The 20,451-nt window shown below is 34.1% G+C and overlaps 1 protein-coding gene across 1 annotated transcript in view; it reads left to right on the plus strand.

The window, feature by feature from the left end:
* LOC129219854 (gastrula zinc finger protein XlCGF71.1-like) overlaps positions 1 to 20,451 on the plus strand; it is a 246,465-nt gene that overhangs the window by 117,736 nt on the left and 108,278 nt on the right. The window lies entirely within an intron of this gene.

A 20,451-nucleotide genomic window follows, 5' to 3' on the forward strand; every position in this document is an offset into this window, starting at 1 on the left:
AATTATTTTTACTTTTGACATCTCAATTTGGCTTTGCCAGTTGAATAACTTGGAAATATCTTTTAAAAACATTGGATCGCTGTTAATATTCGAATTTATAGACTGATTTATTTACTTTCTAATTTATTGATGTCATACGAATACCGTTAGCAAACTGAGGAGTTTTAAACGTATCGTTCAAACAAGTGTTTGAATGATCTGTACTCTTATTCGTTATTTTTACTTCATTATCGTTCATTTGATTTGGTATATTAATTTATGCACTCCATGTCAAAAAAAAAAAAAAAAACTGGACTAGCTCATATTTTTGAAACTAACTTGTTGACATTTTGATGCCTTTTTTTTTTGTTTTCAAAATTCGTACTTGATGAGTTCTTAATGTTTGACATTTTCTAAAATGCATGAAAATGTAATACACAAGAAAGAAAAGCCTTTTAATATCCCTAGCTTCTTTTTTTTTTTTTGAGTATACTGTCAGATTACTGTTAATGTCAGATTGCAAAAAAAAAAAAAAAAAAAGAAGCAAATAGCAATGTGAACCATACTGCCGTGGGAAAGTAAACGCAGTGACTGCAAATATTTCATTTTACATCTTTGTCATCTATTGTAGTTTGGCTTTATTGTACAAACTTGCTAATATTTGGTTACCACTGAAAATAAAGCAGAAAAAACTATCAAATTTAAACATTTCCCTATTGTTAGTATTGAATCCAAAACGCATATCTTCAAACTTCTCATGAACTCATTTCTGCAGATACTACTGCCCTTTATCTTCCCACAGTATCATACTGCTAATTTTTATTTTTATGTAAAAGAAAATTTCATTTGAAATACAGTAAAATCCTACTACAAACAAACTTCAAGGTGTCACAAATTTTGTTCGCTGCAACGAGAATTTCCTTGTAACGGAATTCAAGCAATGTAACAGCCAGTTACATTAGGACTGATAATTAATTTCATTGGAACGAAAATTTCGCTGTATTGGTATTCGTTATAACGGGATTTCACTGTATTATCCAATTATTACAATGTTCGGGTAGCATATTTTTCAATAAAAAAAAAAAAAAAAAATCAGCCAATGATAAATGATTAGATTTGATAACTAAAATCTTTATTTAGTGCCAAATATTCCGTTCATCAGTTTTTTCACAGTCCAAAAAAGAGACTAACTGCTTTGTCACCCGAGCGCTTCAGTGTTTTTCTAATAGGTCAGGGGTTCCCAAAGTGGATGCCGAAAGGAGGGGCGAGGGGTGCTGCTAGCTGTCCATATTTTCAATATGCGTGTATAATTGAAATAGATTAGGGTGCTGTGGAAAAATTGTAATTCGTCAAAGAGTGCCGTGAGTCGGAATAAATTGGGAACCCCTGTTATATGTAGTTTTTCTAACAAACGCGGTTTTTTTCGACAGGGTTTCCGTCTGTTACGGTGGGCTAGTTGGTTACGAACCCTTGGTATAATGAGGTTTTGCGCTAACACGACACTTGAATTTTACATTTCCTGCACGATATTAAATCCAAAACACTGATTTAAACTAATTAACTATTTACAGCACATTTAAAAATAAACTCACCACAGCAAAAAAACGAAACTATCTAAAAATTACAGCAGAAAAAAATTATAATCTACAGAGACTTTACATAAAATAAAACATTTACACACTCAAAGGTTTTATCAATTGAAGTGATGCCTGCAGCTTTGGATACAGTTTTAGCCATACAACAAATTTAATCAACTATCGTTGATTAAATTTGTTGCAAAAAAAAAAAAAGCGATCGGGCGTCATACACTTCTTTGTTGCTTTTGATTATACTTGTTCCTGAACACAGCGCCGCAGACTAACTTTCTCAAGAAAAACCATTTTACTTTCTACATATTTTAAATACACATATTATAAACGACAGTTATTACATATATTATAAATGACAGTCAATACCCCCCCCCCCCCTAAAAAAAGAATTCGAAAACAATTTATTATGTGGTTTCGGTCCGACTTTTCTTTTTTTCCCCAAGCAGTCATGTTCATTACTTTAATGCAATGAACCTCAAAACAGATTACAAAGTATTGTTGCAGATTTTTATGGGGGGGGGGGGGGGGTCATGACCCCCCTTCTTGTATGCACTTTTTACGGTTTCGATCAAGTTTAATTTTTTTCAGCAAACATTCAAATACTGTTGCGGGGGTGGGGCACCCCATGCCCCCCCTTTTGTATCCGTCACTGAGTCTCAATCGATAGTGTTCACTGTAGGGAAAAAAAGGGCAGGGTGCTGGCCTTTGAAAGGGGCACTTTTTAAAAAAAGGGCACTATTTCAACGCGGTGTCCCCCCCCCCCCCAATCCAAGACCAATGATGCACCACTCAAAAAGAACTGAGTGCCCCTCAACCCCCTCCCCAAAAAAATTAAGAGGAGAAATAACACTTAAAACACCTTGCAAAAATTCAAAGTCTAGTCTGCACCATGACCTCCCCCCCCCCCCACCTTGATCGCCGTCACCACTGACTTTAGTATTAAATGTGATTTCATCCTGAAAACGCACTTGTGTTCAGAATAGGGTTAGCTCACCCCCCCCCCCCCACACACACAAATGCCAACTAAGCTAAGCACATTTTCCACACTCCATAGGAACATTTAGCTAATGCTGAAACTTGGCTTTGGGTGTTTTTCAACACTTTTCAGGCCATAATTTTAATTACCTATAAGAGTTAAAAAAAAATCTAGGCATTTCAAAATCCTTTGAATTTTAATTTAAGAAGAACAGTATTTAATAACTGATCCCCCCCCCCCCCTTCCTACCAAAGAAACTGCCTAGTAATGTGCATTGTGCCATTAAGTATTTTAGTAGACATCAAAATTGTGATGAGTATAAATTCTTCTTTTTTAAATATATTACACTTCAAATAGAATAATTAACTTAAAATACTGTGTGCAGTGCTTCAAAAATGCAGTAGTAGCAAGTTGCAAAACTAAAAAGATTTTATTTGAGTTCTATTTCCTAGTCTTGGAGTTGTTCAAATTCATAACACAAATGTGTTGGCAGATGTATGCGCTCCTAAATGCAATGCATAAACAGCTTAGGCCAAGCTAAGATTTTAATCTCAGACAATTTTTGTGAAAATTTAATATTTTGCCATTTTAATTTTGTGATTTTTTTAAAAATCAGTTGTATAATATTTATGAATGAAAAAGAAACAGTGCAAGATTATTTCAGTTAGAAAAAAGCGCAAATAAGTCAAAAGTATGCTTTTTATTATGTCAATAAGTGTTTTAAATAATCTGTTGTATGAATCACACACATATACAAAGATAATTAAAATACTTAGCAAAAAGGAAAGAATTGAATGAACGTCCTGTCAATGCGATGTTTCCATTTCAAACGGTTTTGGGGGGGGATGGGGTTAAAAATCCGAGATATTAAAAAAATACCCTTGTATTTTAGCCCAGTAAGCTTTGTACTATGTTCTTCTTAGGAAACAATCAGAAAGTTAACTTTCCAGAAACAGATGTTAAAAGATTGCTACACAATCACTAGCAATGCGCTATAATTAGCTAAGCCTAATTTCCACGTGCAGACGAAAAACGGACACAAAGGGCTGAAATGTTAGGAAATTGTCCTATTCCCTTTCTCATTGTTGATTCTCAGAAGATCAAGGATGGGAAGGAATGAAGCAAAGATCTCTCCCTTCCCAGAAGACCCCACTCCTTCCCACAACCTTACAAAAACAAGCCCTCAGTAGAAGGGAAGAACATGCCTTTGTTTCCTACTGATAAGCCTCTTTGAATTCTGAGAATCTCATCCCTTCTTCCCCTAGGTATTTGCTTCCCCTTTTGTTTATGGGGCCGTTTTCAAGGTGAAATTCTGGGAACAAGGATAAGACATTGGCGTTTTTGCAGACGATCGCTGGACAAATAAAATTGCCCCGATATCGCGGCAGGTCGAAATTTTTTAAAGGTTGAGGCATTTTTTAAAAACAAAAGGTGCAATTTCTTATTTTTGAAAAGGGCAGGGCGCATTTCGCGATCTAAAAGAAGGGCATGGCGCTGCGCCCTTCAAAAACGGCCTAGCGGGAACACTATCAATCGATACTGTAGATGATCAACCGGTGTAACTTCTGGTCCATCAAAAACATCTACACGAAAATGCTGCCAAATAACACTTTTCGACGCTCGTACGCCTAAATTATTTATTTTGCAAAAAGAAAAAATGTTATGATATAATTGTAGGAAAATTTTTCTTGTTTAATTTTGTATGTAAATTAATACATATTGTAGGTAAATTAATACATAAATTAATGTTCCATATGATTTTTTTGTCGCAAAGTAAGTCAGGAAGGAGATATTGTCAAAATACCGCTTTTAAACACAATTTTTTCAATATATCTGCGCGAGCGGCAAAGATACAAGCTGGCAAAGTGGAAATTCGAAAAGAGCACATCAAAATCTATAAAATATCCCAATTTTCAAAACTCTCGGAAAACTTTCCAGGTAACCCCCTTTTTTTCGACCAAATGACTGGACTAAGATGATTTTTATTAAAACTTTCAGTGATGTTGGTTTTTGCTGATGGAAGCAGAACAAACAACTTAAGATGCTTTGATTATTTTTCATATAAATCATTTTTACTTTCTTCTATATCTGATATGCATAGAAGGATATTTGATTCGTTAAAATTCTCGAGTTCTGATTTTCGATGTGTGCTGAATCCATTTTTGAGGATTTCCGAAAAATATCTGTCACAGGATATTTGTGTATGATCCATCTTTTTTGGCTATGCGACTTCAATTTAGGAAAACTTCCAGGAGAGCGCCCCCGCTGTAATGCCCGAATAACACCCTCTTTATCATCAAGAGTCATCTAAAACTTTTTAGAACTGCAATTTTGAAAAATTTATAGGAGAGAGCCCCTGATTCCCCCTTTCTCCTTAACACAATCACAGACAACCCTAGAATTGCGTTTTTGTACTACATCAATCTCGAAAAACTGCCTGGGGAATAGCACTGAAATTCATCTTCCACTAACGTTATCAAGATCTATTAAAACTGCATTTTTAAAGTTGGAATTTCAAAAATTTAAGTGGAGAGCCCCTCTCTCTTCCCCCATTCTCATCAACATTATTAAAGATCGTCTTAAATTTGATTTTCATGGCTTCAATTAGGAGAAAATTTCGGGAAAGCTTCCGAAAACTTTTTCTTAACGTCACAAAGCTTGGCTACATTTGCAACTTTAGAGGATCAATTTTAGAAAACTGCTTGTCCCATAACCATAAGTAGCCTAAAATAACTTTTTTAAGACTTTAATCTCAAAAATTTTGCTGTGCAAAGCCCCTGAATCTCTTTATTCCCTAACATTACCACAGATAGTCTAAAATCGCGCTTTTAGAACTACAATTTTGAAAACTTATCGGAGGATAGCCGCTGAACCCGTCCCCTCTTCTTAACTAAATGGTAGTAGTCTATATCTACAATTGTGTTTTTGAAGTTTCAGTATTGAAAATTTAATGGGAAGGGGCCACCGAACCTTTTCACCAGAGATGGTCTAAAACTGGTTTTAAGGCTACAGTTTCGAAAATTTTATGGGGGAGAAACCCCCAGACCCCCTAGCTAAGTGACTATTATGTTCCCGTTTCAAGGTTCATGTTGTATACATCTAGTAATGACTCCATTCCAAATCAGAAATTTGAATACACTCTCCCTGTAATTATTCATACGTTAAAAAAAAAAATAAATAAAAAGAGGTGTAGCAAAACTCAGGGGTCATCAAAACTTGTTTACTCAAGGTCCACGTTGTAAATTTTGGGAAGCCGAGGCGAGTCAACAAACCAACAATATTTCAGTTCCAATGGTAGTTGTTAGCGCTATCTCTCTCCCCCCCCCCCCACACACAAACCCGGATTTTGACTGGAAATTAAACACTCTAAAAAACTGTTATGTTTAACTCGATTCAAAAGAGAGAAAATTTGGGGGGGGGGGGGGGGGGGGAGCACCCCTGGTCACGAGGGTCTAAATGGTTTGTTTCTGTCTAAGACCCCTATCCCTATAAATACAGCAACTCTAGTTCTGTCTGATGGAACACACAGTGACATTCAAAAACTCTGATTTGTAAATAAAGAATTTTTTAAAAATAAGAGATATTTAAAAATTTTTGATTTTAATGATTAAAAACTTTTTCTGCGTAAATTTAAGTGAATTATTAACATTTTTGTAGGTAAAAAACATCAGTATTTCTTTTCCTAACTAAGAAGATATTTTAATCATATAACTCATGCATGAATTCTTAGGCTATTATCCCCTTTAAAAATTCTAAGTATTTCTCAGAATCACAAATAGGAATGTACTGGTACTATTTTACAAAAAGAAATAATAACTAGCAATTACCAATAATTAAAATGATCTATACTTATGTACCAGGGACCGCGCTAAGCATTCGCCAATGCGCCAAATGCGATAAAATCGTAAAATCGGCGAACAAAATTCGAATTTGGCGAATTTATTGGCGAACAGAAAATTCTCTAAAATATACACATAGGAAAAAAAAAAATCTCCCTTCAGATGTCAATCTAAATAAAAATTAGGTCCGTTCACAAAATTTGTACCCCTAAAAACGGACCCTTCACAAAATTCCGACCCCTAAAAATGAACCTTTCACAAAACTCCCAGACTAGTAATCACTGAAAGTTGTTTTATCCTCGGACCACTCTGAGCAGATTGAGGTGCGCGCACACGCGTTAGCATCGGATCGGAGGAAGGATGACGTTTGCCTCTCGCCTCCTATTTCTACTCTCAAATTTATTAAAGAATGATAAATATCCCTTGAAGTTGTTTTTAGCCATTTTTTCCTTTGAAAAATTATATATGATTTGTAAAAAAGCTACTTAATTTGCATTTTTTTTCCTCACCAAGTTCCTAAAAACGGACAAAAACTCCTGGATATACCCCTGCCCTTATAGGTGAAAACTGGGAAATTTGGTTAGTAGCCAGTGGCCGGTAGACTCAATTTTATTAGTGGCCACTTTTTTCCAGTTAATAGCCACTTTTTAAAATGGCAACTATAACGAAAAAAAACTATCATCACAAAACATTAAACATTTTTCTCTCTAAATCTATAACCTGCCAACTATTCATGAGCATATCCCAGAAGATATATGCAAAATGCATTTAATTTGTAACCGGGCGGAAACAAGACATTAAAATCTTGCACATGTTTCTTTTTGTATGAAATTTTAAGAAAGAATGAATTTTTTGAACATTCACGCATTATAAACTTGATTTAAATGAATCTATGGTTTCCAAAACATATAAAATTTAATTATTCATACTTATAGTACTAGAGTATTATTAACTAGTAATTGTTGAATAAGATTGATGACTGAAAATGTTCATCAGCATTACAATTTCATCATCCACTCTCCCCCCCCCCCATTTGCAAAGTTTTAGTGTATTTCAAATAACAATTAAATTAAAACATTGTCAACGTCAATTATTAGCATGTGCTTAAAGAAAAAGTTAAAAAGAGGAAATGCAAAATTTGCTAGAATAAAAATAATATTCAAAATTTAATTGAATTAGAATTTCAGCTTTGAGTTTAATGATGAGGTACAATGTGATTATTATAATCAACTCAACATAAAAAAAATCTAAGTAATTGTTCCACCAAAACCTAAATAATAAATAGCTATTTTTAATTAATTTGTGTCACAAATAAGATTAAGACTAAGTTTCATACTCTATACATAATATTTTATATTTTATAAAAAGCATATCTATCTATATATATGTTTGTTTTTTTGACTAAAAGAACACAGTTTGTATTGATAATTTTTAGTTGACAAACATGAAAATTAAAAAGGAGAATACGTAATAATGCTAAAAACAGGAAACTGGATGTTAATTGTTTATTTTTAGCACATTATATACAATATTATTACATAATGATAAATTTCAATTACTTATATTGAAAATGCTTTAAACAAAAACATTTTTAAATTTGATTTGTATTAAATTGATTTTACTAATGTTTTAAAAAATTACAAAATATGAAAAGTACTTGTTAATTTCTTTTAAAAGCATGATTTAGGATACAGGACAATTTAATTTTTAAAAGAAATGATTAGGTGTACTTATTTTGTAAAGTTGGGCCGTCTGCTTCTGACGGTGTCTGACCACCATAATTTCACAGCATTGGTAGGATCAAAATTATCAAGTGATACTTTTGACCTTTTGATTTGAAGTCTGTATTCAAGGGTTTTTTGACCCAACGATAATGCTCTGTCCTCTAAAGTATGGCTTACACTGCTCCAAACTCGTTCTACTTCTGCATTACTGGCAGGAATGGTCAAAATAATTTGTAAGATTTCTGATAGATAGTGCAAATTTTTAAATGCTTCTGTTTTCAACTTGACTAATAATTCACATAACGTAATTTCTGGTCTGAAATGTTCCGACATGATGTTCCTCAACTCTCTCCACTCTAGCAATGCTCTGTCAATAGGAATATTAAATAAATTTGAAAAATCACGTACTTCAATTTCTCCAAAGTCACTGGAAATTTTTGCTGGAAAATAAGCCGTGTTTAAGATTCGTGCAGTCCGAACAATTACCGATTCTTCATTAGTTTCAGAGAAACGTCTTTCGATAGATGAGGATGCTTTTAGGCACAGTTCTTTAAAGCTGTCCTCGGTCTGATGAAGCCTTTTCCCCTTTTGTCTTTTCAATTCAATGTTTTTGAACATCATTTCCGTGTCGTCAACACTAGTTAAAAATGTGAGTAAGTTCTTTTGTGTACTTGCCTTTAACTCTCCAAAGGAACCAAAGTCAACTAGACTTATTTTAAGTGTTTTGATACACTCTGTTGCATCAAAAATATTTATGTCTGCTTTTTCTAAGTATTTAGAGGTTTGAGCAAATACAGAGATGAAATCTGAAAAGCCATGAAAGAACTCTACAACTTCATATGTTGTGAGTTCACATAGCAACCCCTTTGCAGTGGCTTTAACATTACTTGTATACTTGCTGAGAGTATGTTGAGAGGTAATGTCAATTAAATGCTGAACAACAGCAGCATAATTTCTTAAAACTGCTGATGTGCAGCTTTCCAAAGAATCACTCCACCTTGTTTCGCACACTGCTTTAAAACTCAAAAGATTTAAGTTCAAGGCTTTACCAGCACGGAATAACTCCCTAGTTAACTTGGGACTTGTTCGGTAAAAACTAATAATAGTCTTTAGAAGAATCATAGCTTTGTTGGCAGCTACATTGCCTTTAACAGCGTCCTTTAAACACAAGTCCAATACATGGTTAAAACAATGAATATGTACAGGAGAATCCATTAATTTCACCAAACCATTGTGCTTCCCAACATTTACAGAGGCTCCATCCACTGTTAAGCAGACGAGTTTTTTTTCCCACTCCAGTATGCCAGCCTCCTGAAGACGTTTCGAAATTATGTTACACAAGCCGATAGCATCTCCATTTTCTACTTCACACAAACCTACAAAAGAATTTGTAATTTTTGCATCACTATCGACATGGCGAACAATAATGGCTTCATATTCGGTACTTTTCTTCGTGCTGCTGCCATCTGTCATAACCGCTAGATATTTTGCTTGGTTCAATGCTTTGATAACATTATTCTGTAAAGATTTAGCAACATATTGCAAAAGCACGGTAAAAGATATTCTATTGTGGTATGTGGTACCCAAATCCACACCATTTAACTTTTGCATTGCACATTCAGAAGAAAATTCAACTGCAGGCCTATCTTTCATAGCAAAATAAAAAACAATTCTCATCAAGCAGATCATCTTTTTTAGGGTATGTTCATCTATCTGAATTAATTGTTGGTAAATAGAAGGTTCTGTGGATGATTTTTCAATTACATTATTAGCTTTTTCTAAACACTTAGCATGAGCAGCACTGGAGAAATGACTGTTTACAGTCTCTTTCTTTGGACGAGGTGGTTTGAATGGCAAACAGTTCTTAACAAAATTTGTACAGAATTTAGGACCAATTGTAGGGGCCCATTGGGTACACACTTTGCACCACATAGCCCACGGATCTGATGAATCTATCACTAAATTACGTAGTCTATCTTTAGTTGCTTCCTCATCATCTTTCACTACTTTCCATTCCTCTCGGAAATATCTTTTCCTTTCTGATGATACAGTGCCCTTGGGCTTGGAGGTGGTAGGGTGATGATAAATGCTATCAATCTGGTGTACTATTGGCTCAGAATCCAGACTAGAGTCAGTATAACCACATAAGTCAACTGAGTGGACATTATTAGCAATAGAGACAACTACTGGCTCAGAATGCAGACTAGAGTCAGTATAATTATAAAAGTCAGCTGAGCAGGCATCATTATCAATAGAGACAACTACGGGCTCAGAATCCAGACTAGGGTCAGTTTTACTATAAAAGTCAGCTGAGCGGGCATCATCATTAGCAGCAGAGGAGAGACTCTGAGAATCTAGACTACCACAAGCATCAGTGGAAAGGGCATCATTAGCATCAGATTCTGATACAGCTGGAGGCTTATTAGAAGCAGCAGTTGTCAGAAGACTCCTAGGTTGCGTTCGATGAGCACGACCGAGAGCGACCGGTTAGTTAATCACGTGACAACTAATGATCACGTGCTCCAATTAACCAATCAACTGCTTAGAATGGTAACCAGTGAGGTAACCGGTTGATCATAGAACGTTGCGGTAAGTAACCGGTTACTTACTGGTTAACCGGTGAGGTTCGTCGAACGCACCCCAACATTAGGACAAAAAAAACCCTATGGTTAATAAAAAAAGGTTTAATAATCTGTATTATGTGTGAAAATATTTTTGGGAAAAAAAAAGACTTCAAAGCTTCAGCTGAAAATTTCTCTAAAAAGTAAACAATTTTTGAAGTTGGCGCAGACAATAGATAGAACCATACGTAACTACAATTTAATTTAATATAAATTTTAATCTTTGATGGATCCAAGTTGTTCAATGACATTTGCATACATTACATCAGGAGTCTCCAACCTTTATTACTCAAGGGCCACATTGTAAATTTTTGAAGATGAAGCGGTCCAACATATCAGAAATCCCCCCACCCCCAAACACACGAACTTTTTTTTTCAATGAAGCGCTCAGTGGCGATTTTTGAGGTTTTCTGAACTTCGTTTTCTTTAAATATGTTAAAAACAAATAAATTGCATTGCGTGGTTTTAAAAAAAAAGTCCTCACAAAATACTTCTGACATCATTCTTGCTGACTCATATTAGAAATAACTCCTTGAATACGAATATACTAACCACCATATCCACTCATCACCCGCCACCTTTTGAAGATAGCGCTCCTGTTTTTTTTTTTTTTTTTAATTTGAAACATCTTACTTACCTGCGAAATTTTGCATCAAAAAAAAAAAAAAAAACTTTTCGAAATTATTCCCAAATACAATCAATTTATGAAAAAAAACCTCAATTGTATTTTTTTTTATTTTAAATGATTAAATTTATTATAAAACGGTTTTTACTAGTAATATAGTATTTACAGCTTTTTCAGTTTCATCGATGTCACGTGCAATGCGAAATATTTTCGTTTTGCTATATTTGAGCAGCAAGCTTTAGCATGCACAGCATCCACTTTCCGCTTACAATTTATCTTTTTATTTTCCAATTAGTGAGCAGTACAAAGCATATTGATTAAAAATACCAAGTTATTTTCAGTATAAATATAATTTATTTATTGTATCGCTCGGCAAATCGTATGATAATGCATCGTATGAAAAGCGACATCCGCAGATCGATCGTACGTCGATGCAACTCATCTCCGATTTTTTATATTTTATTATTCATTGAGCACACCAAAAAGAGTACTTTTACTGAGATTGATTTTAAAAAATCAAATAAAAAAAAAAAAAATGGTGTGCAAAAAAATCGATATCCGGAAAAACGTGCTTACTAGCGCACGATGTTTTGCAAGAGTAAACATTCTTTTCTGTGCCGCCATTTTAAAATGCAGTTGCTTTTAAAATTTGTGCCAAACTCAAAAATAAGCATGTTTGGCAGATAAATAAATCATATGAACAGAATGGAAATCAAAACTACATAATTCACTTATTTACAGCTTATGAGAATCGTCCTTTTCTGCGATCGAAATTTTCAATTTTCGTAAAGCGCCATCGCTTATCGAAAAAACGATTTTCGTTTTTTTTCCTCAAACAAATTGTTCCTTGCTGCTTTTTATTTCGGAACAAAAATAATATTTTGCATTTCTTTTTGAAACATTTTTTTTAAAGAAACAATCTCAGTAATGTAAAATAACTCTACTCTGCAAAACATAAAATGCGTACCAAGTCTAAATTCCTACAAACAAGAAATAAATAAATAAATCTAACGCAAAAAAATTGATCACTTACCTTTTCACAAAAAATTATGTAATTTTAGGCGAGGGCACGTGTCAGAGTTCAAAGTGCAGAGTGCTAATGAGTAATGACGGTTCACACTTGCAGCTAAATTTCTCCCTGTTGCGGTGGGGAAAAGAAGTGGGGAAACGAAATGCTTCTTTGGAGAAGCAAGGAAGCTTTGAACAGAGGGGAAAAGTGATTATACATTGGAAATCCTAGTAGAGATTGACTCGGCAGGGGTGGCGATTGGGTGGCGACCGATAACAATATTTTTAATCACCACTTTTACAACTTTAATCGCCACATGGCGAGTGGCGACCGCTAATTTTCACCTATACCTGCCCTTATCCTAAAAAAATTGTCAAAAATTAAGTTATACTTCACTTTCTGATTAAATATTTCTACAGACAAAAATACATTAAAATGAGTAAAAGTTAGTCTTTGACTAAAACTTTTGAAATTAGCTAACACTTTAAAAATTTGGCTAATTAACTGGTGAACAATTCGAAATCCTTAGCGCGATCCCTGTGTACATTTAATTTGCGGTTTATTGACAAATAGTTAATGTGGTAGTTTCTTTGAGGTAAGAACCTGGCTACTCTCCAAACTGAATACCGGCTATGCCAATGCAAACTATTGAAACACCAGGAGTTCCACAAAAAAAAAAAAAAAAAAGAGCATTAAAAAGAGTTCCTCTAATCAAAGAAATTAAGAAACATCGCTCTATAGTGACTTGATTAGAAAATATTCTCATCATTTTCCCAGCTTGGCAATATTTGTGTTTCTACGGTGCAGTGTGTAACTTATTTTGGGAGAAAATTTATGTGGGTTTGATTTTTTGATGCTAACAAGGAGGATTAACTTTAAATTAACTATTTTATTTACTGTTTTTTTCCTTTAGATGCCTGCACTTTGAAACGTGCAATCTTTTTGACATCCGATATGAGAATCATATTTTATTCTTTTTTCAAGCTAACTTTGCTTTATTAGCATACTAGTGGTACCCGCACGGCTTTGCCCGTAATAGAAAAATTAAAAGGTCTTTTGGTTTGCCTGTATATTTACAAATAATGTATGGTGAATTTTCTCGCCGATTGGCTTGTACCCATGTTACAGTTCCACGTTATGATAATTTCATATCTCGCCAATTGGCTTGTGCCCATTTTACGGTTTCACGTTATGCTAATTTCGTAATTTAATCGTCCATCTTACGATAATTTTGTTCTTAACATTGCTATAGAAAAAGAACCACATCAAATTTTTGAAAAATCGCTTTGAGGTGCACACCCCCATGCTACAAACTAACTTTGCCAAATTTCATGAAAATCGGCCGAACGGTCTAGGCGCTATGCGCGTCACAGACATCCTCCGGACATCCAGACAAAAAGACTTTCAGCTTTAATATTAGTAAAGACAAATAAATGAAAAGTCTATTTTTGTTACAACGCATTTTTCAAGTTTTTAAAGCGAAATTCCTTTTTCTAGAATGAGTCAAAAACTAGAATGCTTGAATTGATGGTTAAATTTTATTTTTGCTTCAACTGTGCCGATTGATATTAATGATATGCTTATCATCGGCCTCTAAAATGCAATTCTAAAATAATTTTATCCAAAACATTTCTTTTACAAGCCTGTTTTATTTTTTTGATGCCTTCACTTTGAGCATTGTGATCTCTTAGCATCCGCTATGAGAATCGGATTTTTCGAATTTTTAATAAGATTTGTTAAGAGGTAAACAAATAAAGTCTCTTTTTATTTTTGTTAAAATCACGGAATTTATAAGTTTTAACGACCTCGCAGGTTATGACGAGATATCTCGTTCATTTAACATGTAATTCTGGGACTGTCCAACTGCAAGGTGGTTAAACAAGATTCTGTGCTCTTTAAGAATGTCTTGGGCCAAAAAGTTAAATGCTGAACCCCTGCCTGATTTTATTTATTTTGTTACAATTATTTTAAATACTACACATGTCACATTTCTAGTATAATTTGGCGCAATGTAGAATAGTAAATAAATATTGATACTTCAGTGGTGCAAATCCCCCAGAGAGCGATTCCGCACCCGCCCCCCATACTAGAAAAACACTCAATAATGATATTCTCAACAGAAAAGAAAAAAATACTCAACTTTAAGTTTCTATGATGCAGTATTTACGCCATTAAAATTCTAAAATTTCGTTTTTACAAAAAAAAAAAATTTTTTTTTTGCAAAATTATTTGATTTTTCACAAAAAACAGACCCTGTGAAAAACCCTGGACAGACCCCTGGATGTTGTTTTACTGCACGTTGCTCTTCTCAGCAAACTAGCTGTTATAGGAATATGAGGAAAAACTTTACGTTTTGTTAGAAATTGGCTGGACTGGAAGGAAACAAAGAGTAGTTTTGTGAGAGGAAATCATTCTTAATGGTGTGATGTTTTAAGCGGGGTTCCTCAGGTTCAGTTTTAGGGCTTGTCTTGTTTACTATTTTTATGAATGCTATTAATGAAAATATTTCTGGAAGCATGCATTTTTTTGCTTACAATGTAGAAGTTATGGGGATTGTAGAAAATGAAGAACAAGTAGAACAGCTTCAAGAGAATTTAGATCATATTAATAAGTAGGGAGTAAGAAGAGAGACGGAAAGTAATAGAAGAGAGATGGTGACAAAGATGAAAGATACATTTTAGTATCAGGTTTTTTTGAATGAAAGTTACATTCTCAGATCAGGTTTGCAGCACTAACTCTGTGGTTATATTTAGTTTATGTCGACAGATAAGTTGAGAACATTAATTTAGTTTCAAAGAGTAAAAGTGCCAACAAGAAATTTGGTGACAATTGAGAACATTCTTGTTTTAAATTACACCAGAATTTCATTGAATGGTAACATTTTAAATTTCTGATGCAAGAAAGATCAAGTGCCATTTCATTAAAAAAATTCATGTTCTAGAGCTGACATAAAGGCCATACATAGACAATAAATTGCTTTTTAATCCATATACAGTGATATCTCGCTTATACGCGACCTCTGTTATACGCGTTTTTCACTTATATACGCGTTTTTTTCACGGGCCTTGCCAGCGATATAAGGAAACAATGTTAACTCTTGTTCGTTTATACGCGAAACCTAAAATGCACCTTTCACTTATTCGCAATAAAATTTTTTCAAGTTTTAGTTAAATCGCGTATTTGCGCTTCGCTTATCAAAAATTTTTTTACCCTTCTTGTTCTGTCTCTGAATGTATCGCACGCCTTTATTCCATTTTTCGAATTCTTCCAAACACGTGTTCTTTTTTGCACAAATGAGCAATTGGGGGTGGAATTAGTCTTGTGATTGATATCGAGAGGGGAAAACGGGTTGCATGCAAAAAGGTTGTCGTCATTAAAAGTCGTGGTCAAGTGGTGAGCAATGACGTTGCCTTGTATAAAAAATAACAAACGTACTTCATTTTTTAAAAAAATTACAATGACCGAAATTATGTGCATATTGATTCATTAATATTAGTAGTGTACTATTAGTATTACTATAGCTGATGTAAACTTATGGCATTTAAGCTTATTTTTGGGTTTTTCGCTTATGCGCGAATTTTACTTGTGCGCGAAAATTTCGTTGTCCCCTTGGGTCGCGTATAAGTGAGAGGTCACTGTAGTTGATATTTTTTCAGTGTTTCATTCAGAAAATACTTATTAAACACTTTATTCAAAACTATTGAACGTTTCGAAAAAAAAGAAACAATACAAGTTTTGTGGAACCCTTGAGTGATCTCCATGGAACCCTGGGGTTCCACGGAACACAATTTATGAAACATTGTAAATTAAAGCTTGCGGATTGAAGATATTTTGATGGAATAAAGCATTTTTTGAAAACTCTTCACAAAGCGAATAAAAATTCAAGCAAGGTCATACATGTTGAAGAGCATCAGCTTTTTCACCATTGAAAGAGTGACTTTCCAATAATTCCAAATGAACAAGAATCTCTTAATAGGAGCTCCATCAAGAGTTTTAGCTTTAACTTTTGAAGACCATTTTGTTCCTCTCAGTCTCAGAGCAGCCAGTAAAAGTATTTGTTGATGCGTGATTTTTTTTCAAAAATAGCGTGTCCTTTGTTAGAAGTTTCCATAAGAGTATACATTGTATTGAGTAGCTCAAATGCACTTCTAGCAGAAAGAATCAGTGTTCACTCACTAATTGAACATACATTTAAAATATAAGTGCAACAATAAACGCAAAATAAGGAACTTCTCGTAAAAATCGGGCCAGTTACACCACTGCACTGTCCTTTGACATTGGAAGTATCATCTTTAACACTGAACTTACAAGTATGAGGTATTTAGCCCATATGATGAAATTTCTTCTTTAGTTGAAATAGACTGATTCTCCATCTGTTTTTTATTCTGAAAGTTCTGAAAACGATTCATGAATTTCTAAGTTATTATCCAAATAGCCAAAAGTACTTGCTCGTGTCTAGACATGTCTCGAGTTTCATCAACTTTTATTAAGAATCATCTGCAGATTTTTAAAATAATTTCCTTTTGCATATGGTCATTGATTTGCACGTTATGTAAATTAAATTTCTCCATTTCTTAATATTCTATGCAAATTTTTGGGGGTGCAACTGCCCCCTCTCGCTCCCCTATTTGCCACTCCTGAGTGTGATTACATTATTATATATATTACAGTTAGAGAAATTAGAGACTCAATAGAACAATCACATTTGAAAAATACATACAAAACCAAGATATTTTCTTGAGAATTATCGATGAACATGAAGACGAAATAGATACAAACATAAATAATATAAGAATATTGGGTAAAGAATATAATTAATAATATTTCAGTGACATAAAAAAGTGAAACATCTAATTGCTCTTTTGAAACCCATGAGTATTTCATTAGATGTGCTATGAAGAAATTGTGCAACTGTTATAGACGTAACTAATCAATTTTTGACGCTTTTGAAAGCTGAATAACCAGGGCCGGATTTGGAAATGTGGAGGCCCTGCGGCAATGAAGGAGTGGAGGCCCCTAATCAGGGTTCGAAAAGATCATCATATTTTCGAAAATATCCGATACTTTGATATATATCCGAATATTTTGATATAAATGTATATATCCGATATTTTCGACCCGTGAAAGTTAGGATATTTTGTAAAAATTTTACTGTGGAGGCCCCGGGGCAGTAGCCCTGCCTGCCCTCCCCTAAATCCGGCCCTGTGAATAACTTAAAATTCATAGCAAGTTTACAGAAGAGATTTGATAACTGCACCACCCCAGCTCACATTGCATCAGAAATACAGGAAGGAGTTACTGAGCAGAAATAGTAAAGAATTGACTGAATGACATTGATAAAAATATCTTTCCAATGCGTGTAACATTTTCGATTAAAACATCTCCATTTCTAGCAACCAACGTATACTTATGTTTTTCTGAGGCAATTGTGAACATAATAATAGGAAACAAAGAGTGGTTGTAAGGAGAAATTATTCTATTTGGAGTGAGGTCTTAAGCGGGGTTCCTCAAGGATCAGTGTTAGGGCCTGTTTTGTTCATTATCTTTATGAACGATATTCACAAAAATATTTCTGGGAACATGAATTGTTTTGCTGATGATGTCAAAGTTATGGGGACTGTAGAAAATGAAGAACAAGTAAATCAGCTGCAAGAGGATCTAGATCATATCACGGAGTGGGCTGATAAATGGGGTATGGCTGTTAATCTTGGGAAATGTCAAGTGCTACATTTAGGGCATGGAAATAAGTGTACAAGTTACTATTTGCAAGGTTCAGTCATTAGTCAGGCAGACAAAGTTACTGATCTAGGGGTCTTAATAAATCAGGATTTAAAGTTTAGCCAACAGTGCAGCATTGCTAGCAACAAAGCCAATAAGATGCTTGGGTTTATCAATGGATCTATTTCAAACAAATCTAAAGAAGTTCTTCTCCCCTTATATAGAAGTTTGGTAAGACTCCATTTGGAGTATGCTGTTCAGTTTTGGTCTCCTTATCTTAAGAAAGACATTAATGTATTGGAAGGGGTTCAAAGGCTGGATACAAGGCTAATAAGTGGACTTTCCCACTTAGATTATGATTCCAGGCTTAGAAGGCTAAAAATGTACAGTTTTGAGCAAAGAAGAGACCGAGGGGACATGATTCAGCTGTTTAAATTTATTAAAACGAAGGATGTTACGGGGCTAAAGTTTAGCACTGAAAACAGGACAAGGGGTCATTGTTTTAATCTATTTAAATCTCAGGCTAACATGGATATTAGGAAAAATTATTATTTTAGCAGGGTAGTGGAACCTTGGAACAGTTTACCGGAAGAGGTGGTAATGAGCAAAGGAGTAGACAGTTTTAAGAGGGCCATTGATCTTCACTGGGGATTGTAACTTGACTAGGACCAGTCTAGCTGGGCCCAGAGCCTGTTGCTGGTCGTCACTTTTGTATTTGTATTTGTATAATCTATCACCAGCAGAATGATGAGAGACTAGCAAGGGTAGGAGTTGTCCTATAATTCCTAAAACTTTAAATTTTGTCCTAAAATTCCTAAAATTTCGAGTTTTGTCCTAAAATTCCTGAAATTTTCATTATTTTATTCCAAATTTGCGCAGAAAAAGAAAATTCAACCTAAAAATTAAGCTTTTCATGATGATATGCTTATAATTTTAGGATAAAATGAACTTGTTAGACCCTAAGAAATTTTCTCTAAAAAAGAAAAACCTATGTTGCTGCACCCCCTTTTTTTTCTGGAGAAGAGGGGAGGGCGGGATGTATTGAATCATTACATATGCTCAATATAAAGCTGTTCGTTTTATCTCAACTCTTACAGTCTTCTGCAAAAAAGATGTAAAAATAAAATAATAAAGAAATTAAAAACAGTTGCGGAACAGATTCTTCCCTGTGAAAATAAATGAAAAATTTCTAAACCATGTTAGAGCTGAGATGTCACTCCCTATCTGATTAACATAGAAACTTATTGTTTGCGTATTTTGCATAATGCTATGCACAAGGAAGTTGAAAAACTTACGCTTAAAGTAGATAATTTTGCATTAGACGTTCATCAATAATTTAAATCATCACCAACCAGGAGGGAAGATTTTCATTCTTTGCAAGTTGAGAATTGCTGATCATGTCTTTTTACGACATGTTGAAAGAAGGTGGTTAACTCTTGGGTCAGTATGTGATAGACTGATTGAGCAGTATTTAGTTATTGAACATTATTTTTTAAAATCTATATCTGTTCAGTATGAAGGTTACAATTTAGATAGATATAATGGAACTGCTAGTTCATTGAAAGATCCATTTACACTTGTACACTTGCATTTCGTCTCATTTCTCTTTGACCTGTAAAAAAATATACACTACTTTTACAGAAAGAAAGCCCAGTTCATTTCTTGTACATAAAATTGAACAAACTTATTAGAAGTATATTTTTAAAGTTCATGAAATCTGAAGTAGCGGGAGACAAAAAAGTTTTTTCCTGTAATAATTTCTACTTCATAATGTCCCACTGTGTTGAAGAATAAGAGATTGAATGCATTTTATTGTAGTTTTCAAGATTGAATTGTAAAGGTTTGATCAACGACTACAAAAATCAAGCTTATAAATTACATTGAAGTTATCAAAACTTGATTTTTGGTGTCCTAAAAATATCCTAAAATTTTACCAAACTTGTGTCCTAAAATTTTTGGAATCGCCACTTCAAACACTGCTGAAAAGATACTGTGATTTAGGGAGTATTTCCAATTTTGTATGTCAGCTTTTTCATTGCATAGCCTCATCAGCAAGTACTGAACTTACGTTTTCCAATTTTGTTATGATACAAAGCAAACTTAGAAACAGGCTTGGACTACAAACTGCATCAAAAATTGATAACGGCCTAATGAAAGCTTAAATTTTAGGGATAAACGGCTTGCTAATAAAGCGTTTGACAATTATTAAATACTTGCAGCCCGTCCCGACCTTGTTCAGGTTAAAAAGCGATCTATCTTTAAAAAATATTATGCAGGTACTTTTAACTTAAAATTTAATTTTAAGCAACATATTTTGTTTCGTTTTTATGAGATTTGCAACAAATTGATTCACTTCATTTCCTCATCAAGA

This window comes from Uloborus diversus, chromosome 4 (assembly GCF_026930045.1).
Source record: "Uloborus diversus isolate 005 chromosome 4, Udiv.v.3.1, whole genome shotgun sequence".
Taxonomy (NCBI): domain Eukaryota; kingdom Metazoa; phylum Arthropoda; class Arachnida; order Araneae; family Uloboridae; genus Uloborus; species Uloborus diversus.